Raw genomic sequence first — 7868 nt, forward strand, 5'->3', positions numbered from 1 at the left:
AAAAAACCTGAGCTGCCATGAAGACGGAGTATGTTGGCTGAGGACAGCGGGCAGGTCCTCCTGTGCCGACACCCATCTACAGGAGAAAACCAGGCATGCACGCATCAAACCCAACATGGCCACATGCACATTACAGACAGAGAGAACCTTGGTAAAGCAGTGTGTTGAATCGGAAGCAAAATCATGAAAAGTGATAATTCTGACTTTGAACTTCGATTCATGCCGTGACCTTTATTATAATTTTTTTTTTATTTGGTCAAGTTTTGACTAGATATCTTGTACATAGACTGGGAATCGAGACGCGGTCGGTGGTGTAAGTAAGTGTGAGGGAGGGCGTCATATCTGGTGTTTTTTTTACAAACTGAAGTTGAGGCGGCACTGTCACGCCCTCGTTTTTCTGTTAAATTGATTGACATTTTGGTCAATCAATCTTTGACTCAGTCCGGACTATGGGGACGTATTTCAGCTCGGAAGCTCAAACAAATTTCATGAACACATTTTTCATTAATGTTGTTACAAAATGGAATTTTCACAGACTCAAAAATCATTGCATTGTATTCCTCATCATTTCCTGAATCCACACACACGCACATCACATCAACACAGTTTGACAAAATCCTACACAGAGTTGGAATTATGTTGCTTAGCTGATATTTGCATAAGACTGACAAAGTTGTAAGCTATGAAATCAATTATGTCCGCACCGAAGCACACAGAACGCCAGCCAAACTGTTTCAAGTTTCAAGTTTTATTTATTCCAATAAAACCCCGTGAGGGTACATGGAAAATTAAAAAACACAATAAAAACACATTTCATTCAACACCAAATAAAAGGAACTAAAACAAAAAGAAATCAGACTATGTACAGAAAAGGGAGTTGAGGGGTGAGGGAGAGCAAAAACAATACAAGAAACAATTCAACAATAATAATAATAAATAATAATAATAATCATAATAATAATAATACTAATACTAATAATAATAAAACACTACAAGTGCAAAGTGATTACATGCATTTCTTTACTATGGGAAATGGGGGGAAGGGAGAGGGGGGGGGGGGGGGTGATGGGTGGGTTAACATAAGGACAAAAATACTATTACAAACAACACAAAACAGATAACGGAGTATAAAGCTAAAAGAGAATTAAATTTTACTCGCTTCTCAAACAGTCCATGACAAGTGTCATGAACTTTGCGAGTTTTAGCAATATACTCTTTTTTGTTGTGTGTTGGTCAGAAATATGATGTCTCCTAAGCTTTTGAGAAGTCCCACAAAGGGAAATTGATGTTTGATATGTGTCCAGGTGGAAAATGCACTCACACGGAAAAGATTGGCCAGAGCTGGTGGAGAGGGGGGGGGGGGGGTTCCATGATCGTTTGCACGCAATGAGTTCCATCATCGACAAAGACCGAAGACAACCTTGTGCTTATTTCTGTGACTCTCAGTAAACAGTCTCCTTTGACGCTCAGACTATTATTTCCTTTGAACCAGTATAGAACGGCCTTTTCGTCTCGAAATCGTTAATACTGGGGTCAAAGTGTTAAAATCATCGCTATTTTGACTGACAGCGACCCGGTACGTTCAAGTGGTGTAATTAGTCACACAATTATTGGTGCATACGTAGCAGTCGGTACCACACTCCATCAGAGTATACTGTATGAGTTCTGATGTCTTTGATCCTGAGCTGAAAGTACGAGAAGGTCTTTCCGTGCGGCACACAAAGGTTCCCAAATCACGCACACTGTTGTCTGCTGTCATGCACATAGTAAATTGTGTCAAAAGATGGCACTTATCTTATTGAATGCGGGCAGTGTCATGAGGTACAAGCGACACTTTTACAGTGTATTTGTGATGAGTATTTAAACGGGCTCGTGCTACCTGTCAGTGGGACTGGAGCGGCAACGACTCACTGTCACAGTTTTAAGGTAGGCTTGCTTGCTTCTCAGAAGGTAACAGTTCGACCTTTACCTAATTTAGGGACTTCGTACAGTTTTTATAGTTTTTGCCATTCTCGGTCTTGAGTCCTTTTAATTTTCATCTGAAAGAAATACTGGACAGTCAAACAGACAGTCGCACACAAACAGAAAACAAAACTAGACGGACGCACGCACGCACGCACACACGCACGCATACTCACACACATACACATACACACAGTCTCTCCCTCCCTCCCTCTCCCTCTCTCTCTCTCTCTCTATCTCTCTCTCTCTCTCTCTCTTTCTCTCTGCCTCTGTCTCTGTCTCTGGATCTGTCTGTCTGTCTCTCTGTCTCTGTCTCTGTCTCTATCTCACTCTCTCTTTCTGTCTCTCTCTGTCTCCAACTCTTTCTATCTCTCTCCCCAGATAAATAACTAATGAAATGTTGTTGTATCATTCAATCCTTTGATCTTGATCAAGCGTTTCTGAGGGGCTTGGAAGAAAGAACAGCAGAACATCATGTCTCGTACTTCAATTCCGCTTTTGATTTTGATCAACATGGGTGAGTTGTCTTCATTCTCTTTTGTCCGTTTATTCCTTTTTCCGCTTTGGGAAATTTAAGTGTTATTTTTCTCAGGCTATTTCATGTTTTTTTTGGTTCTGAGATCTTCGGATAAAAAAAAAATTGAATGAAGGTGTCTTTTTTTTGGGCCTTATTAGCATGGTTTGTGGGTCAGACTTGACTTGTGTGTGTGATTTTTAGGGGTAAAACATTCCGTTTTTAGGAAATATTAAAAAAAAAAAAAAGACAGAGTGTTGAAATATGTTTTTATTTAAATAGATCACTTACACATTATCTTAGAGTTTGATTCCCTGGGCGGACATCATATGCACAAAATCGATCAAAGACAACAAACAAGAGATGAATAAAGCAGTTTTTTAAAATAATTTTTTTTACAGAATTTCTAAAACCATATTCATCTGTTATTCATAGAAAGTATCGCCATTATTGTGTGGAGACATCATTTTTTAATTCTATTTATTTTTTTTAAACGGATCTAATTATAAAAAATTGCCAAAAAATTAAACATCGACATAATAATTAAAAGATTAATGTGTTTGAATTTACAAATGAACAATGAGTCTTGACCTAGAATTTTGTTTGGCAGGCAAAGTTATTTCTCTTTGTGGGACTTCTCAAAAGCTTAGGAGACATCATATTTCTGACCAACACACAAATAAGTAAGAAGATTGAACAGTTGGTTTACGAGATGACGGCACTTATTCTTAAAAAGCCCCAACACCGATCGATATTAGACAAATGCAAATGGTGTTTTTATATTTATTACAATGGGTTTCACAACTGAGTAAAGCAAATGAAAATGATAATCGGATTTTTACCCCAAAGATGATGTATTTGCGTTTTGGAAAGCATTTCAATGTTTTTCAGCAAATATAAAAAGTGCTAGATTCAAAGGGGTACACCTAGTGAAATCGCACTTTTGGAAAGCAGTGTTTAAATATTGGCTGGATGGTAACCACTGTGGTCGTGATACAGTTGGAGCGACTTTATTATGGAATAATGCATGCATAACAGCGGTGAACATTTATTTTTTGAAAGTTGGATACAATCAGTTGTATTGGTATTCACTGTTATCGTAGGTTCGGGAGAAATATTATCGTATCAAGGTATATATGTGATTTGATTTGAAATTCGCCAAACCGAATTCTTGAATATAATGTTGTTAAAGCTGCTGTATTATCATTTATGAGAAAACATGTTGTAGGAATGAATGATGATGTTTGTAATGTCTGAATTACCACTGTTTAACAAAATGTGTCAAGTGCCAGGGAATATAGGAAATAGATTATTAATATGAAAACGGGTCTACCATGTTCCGGAGGATTTTGAAAGAGACCTTTTAATGTAGAAATTGATGAACGGTTTTGGATATTTGTCTATCGATCTACACACGTAACGAGGCTAAGAGTTTTACACTGGACAATTATGCACAACATGTATCAGACCAACATTCTCCTGTGTAAAATGAAAGTAACAGAAACTAATAGGTGTAGTTATTGTTTTGATTCAATAGACTTTATTGAACACTTCTTTCTTGAATGCCCGGTAGTATAGCCTACAGATTTTTGAAGTTTATTGAAGAATTTAGTTTTTCGTACTATGGAAATTAAGGTTGTTTTGAAAGTTAGTGATGTTTTATTTGGTTGAATATTGTAATGGTGAAAAAGACATATATGTATAAATTGAACAACGTTATTTTGATTGGAAAGATGTGCGTTGTTATATATAAAGAAACAAAATCGTTTTTACCGTTGAAAAGTATTTTTGATAGGAAGTTACAAATTAGAAGCATATTTGTGTCAGTGGTGGTTAAATGTTTAAATAACGCCAGTGTATATTTTTTGATAAAATATTATTTTGAGCCAAATCGTTTCACGGGAAGAGTAACTTTGTGCTTACTTCAAGGAAACTATGTACCGGTATCAGCAGTCGACAGAACGTGATTTCATAACATGGCTTATGTTGTTTGAAACAATATAAACTTAGTTTAGTATCATAATCAAAGACGTTTGTCCAGAAACAACTTCACAAAATGGTCTGCTTCACTGCCTGCAGGTTGCTATTCTTTCGGTACTTCAAGGACACTCTGGTTTTTTTAAATATATTTTTTTAATACTTAAACATTTTCATTTACAAAATACTCAAACGTCTCATCCCTAACTCGCAATTAGACATTACATTTGAATCAATAGGCCTACCATATCTAAACTTACTGATACACATGTTTGCTATATGATGAACAAAGTATGATTAATAATTTTGTTTGTTGGGGTATGCATTCCTGGTAAATAACCGAACAATACATCATGTTCTGTTAATATAACATTTTCTTTCGTATTAAGACAAATACATCTAATAACATGTTCCCAAAATAACCTCATTGTTCTACATTTCCAAAAAAAGTGTTCAATATAACCTATTTCGTTACGAAGATTACACAAATTATTTTCTTTCAACTTCATCTTGTGGAGTAAATATTATGTAATAATTTCAATTGAAGCAACTCTGTGTTCTTATTTTGTGGTGTTTGTCAAGACTGCTTGCTTCAGGACAAAACTTACCTCTCTTGTCAGCCCCATTTATACTGAACATTGTTGCAGAAGTATATTATATACTAGAATGAATACCCGCTTCGCCGGGTAGCCGGCTTCGCCGGGAAGAAGTACTTAGAGCCGTACGCCGGCTTCGCCGGGTCCGAACTATGGACCCGCCAAGCTTAGGTCCCTCCCAGATTCGTGGAATGGGAACAGCACGAAAATGATTCAGTGGCCATAATGCCATTCCTGACCATATCGAGTCCCATCCTTGTCGACGAATGTAACCGTGTTAATCACCTATGGAGGCGAACTCCACTCAAACAGGACTGAGCAAGTTATGGCTTCTCAAAGGAAGGCCAGTACATAAAATTACACAAAAGCCGCCAGACCACATCACAAACAGAACTGAAGAATGCACAGGTGTTGATTACATAGAGACACACACACTTACACACACACACACACAAACACAGAGAAGCCGTATCTATAGAGAGATAGATGACAGTGTATTTTTCGCGTGGCTATAAATTGATTCGACCTTTGCACTTTTACAGTGAGGATAATTTACGGGTCCAATTTACGTTCTGTACACTGCGTTGACCTTCTAAAAATAGGTAACAGTAACAGAACGCCGGGAATATCCGAAGACGCTCAGCGCAGTGGACAGCGCAGTGTAGTAACTTACATCTGAACGGGAAAGCCACACGAAGGAAGGGAGATAAACGCCAAACACTGGAGAAGATAAGGAAGAGTTACTTATAATGGTGAAATGAACCCAAAAACGAAAATGAGTTCAGCGCTGCGCGCTGAGAGCACGTGTTGAAATATCTCATCGATGATATTGTGTCCGGGGTGTAGCTGAATACGGTGTCCAAATTTGAAAAAGATCCACCGAGAACTTTGGCGTTGTGATGTGGTGTAGCGGCTATGGTGTGTCGGTATGGGGGCCCGGGTAAGCTGAGGTGGAACCAAAATAGCTGAGGTGGAACCAAAATCGGTTCCGCGCTGCGCGCTGAGAGCACGTGTTGAAATATCTCATCGACCAGGTTGTGTCCAGGGTGTACCTGAATATGATCACCAAATTTGAAACAGATCCATCGAGAACCTTGGCCGCGCATCGCGCACAGACAGACAGACACACAGACAGACAGACAGACACACAGACACTAGTCGTATATATTATATATGTAGTCAGATGAGGGTAGTCTCCCATGCCGACAGAAGCTACCATTCAGAGAGTGGTTTGCTTCTTGGTTGGATACCATGTGTTTACAACTCTCGCCATCTCTACCTCCCGACTACTGATGAGACACATTAGTGTCAAAACACGTGTCTGGTCTTGGAAGGAAAACAATGGTTTTCCTCAGGACTAGATTTCTCTGTGATACGTCCCCCACAAGGGGACTCTGCTTTGAAATCTCGGTCTACCCGAGGAGGGTCTGATGTACCCTAATAGGCTATCTGTAAAGGGATATTTCTCTCTCTTTTGCTCTGCTAAGAGATTTTTAACATCTCGGAAGAAAATATCTGCTGACTTTTAGTTGTTTGTTTCACAACTTCTGATATTTTATAATATCTTTATATATAACATAATATTTTATAGTGTCTGGTCCTGGTAGTAATTAAAACAATGGTCCTCTACAGGACTAGATTTCACTGTGGGGACAAAGGGACTTTGCTTTGAAACCTCGGTGCCCCCGAGGAGGGTCTGATGTTCCCTAATAGGTTATCTGTGAAGGGATACTTTTCTCTCTCTTTTGCTCTGCTAAGCGATTTTAACAAATCTCAGAAGAAAGTCTCTGCTGACTTTCAATTGTTTCTTTCACAACTTCTGATTTGTATTGATATACATGCCCTATTTTACAGCCATTCACAAAGCCTTTGTGTCCTGTTCTGCATTAGCCTATTTCAACATCGAACATGCACTTTTCTTTACCGCCAGCGGAAAAAAGAAAGTAATAACCTGATTTTGAAAATCGCATTGACATAATTATGAGAGTACAGAAAGCGTTATTGAATGCATACAACAAATTGGAAAGTACAACCGTACGTCGACGGTCTTCAATTTACGGTGCTTGAAAACACAGAACTTTGCATGCGTACCAAATACTCTCGCCCTAAGTGAATGACGCCTTTCGAGTTTTCTGGTAAAAGAAGAATCCTTGGGTATAAGTGCCTGTCTTTGTTAAGCAACCAGGGACGTGATTTCAGCGAATTTTCACACTTTTTTGCACTCCACTTAACCGGGGTATAAATATTGAGTTAGTTTATACAATGCAATTACGAAGACCCCACCATATGTGCAATCGTTAGTAGACTTGAAAGCACTCGACTCTTAACTATTTCTTCAGAAAGCTAACACTGTCCAACAGTATGTATGTATGTCCTTTGGTGACAATGAAAATGAAACGGAGTAGACTAATTGTGTGTGCGTGACAGTGTAATAGATCCAAGGGCTTGCCCTCTTCTGACCGAGGAAATGCTTTTTTTGCGAAAGGACGATCAAATAAACACAGAAGAACACATTCACTTGACCGTATTCTGGTTCGATAAAGACGCCGTGAATCGGTTGTATTTGTTTTAGTATCCATTACTCCACAACTAGTGCGCAATTTCTATCACTGTAGAAATCATCTTACTTGAAGGTTAACTTATTTTCGTACATTTTTCAAAGAGGCTTTGTAGTCTGACTAAGGGGCGAGTGTATTACGTTTTGATTTATTGTTGAAAAAATCAAAGCAACATTATTTACACAGTGCTTGAGAAGGAAAGCTGTTCAGGATAATTATTAGTTTCATCCTTTGTTAAAGGTGGTCGTCTACATTTTTGCT

General features: G+C 38.4%; 1 long non-coding RNA gene across 1 annotated transcript in view; it reads left to right on the forward strand.

Annotated features, from left to right (window-relative positions):
• The first annotated feature begins 2396 nt into the window (after window positions 1-2396).
• Window positions 2397-7868, forward strand: part of LOC138970314 (uncharacterized) — a 7284-nt gene continuing 1812 nt past the window's right edge. The window contains exon 1 of the long non-coding RNA XR_011456885.1: window positions 2397-2479. This is a non-coding gene — a long non-coding RNA (uncharacterized lncRNA). The remainder of the gene's footprint in view (window positions 2480-7868) is intronic.

The sequence above is a fragment of the Littorina saxatilis genome, linkage group LG7 (genome assembly GCF_037325665.1).
Source record: "Littorina saxatilis isolate snail1 linkage group LG7, US_GU_Lsax_2.0, whole genome shotgun sequence".
Lineage (NCBI taxonomy): Eukaryota > Metazoa > Mollusca > Gastropoda > Littorinimorpha > Littorinidae > Littorina > Littorina saxatilis.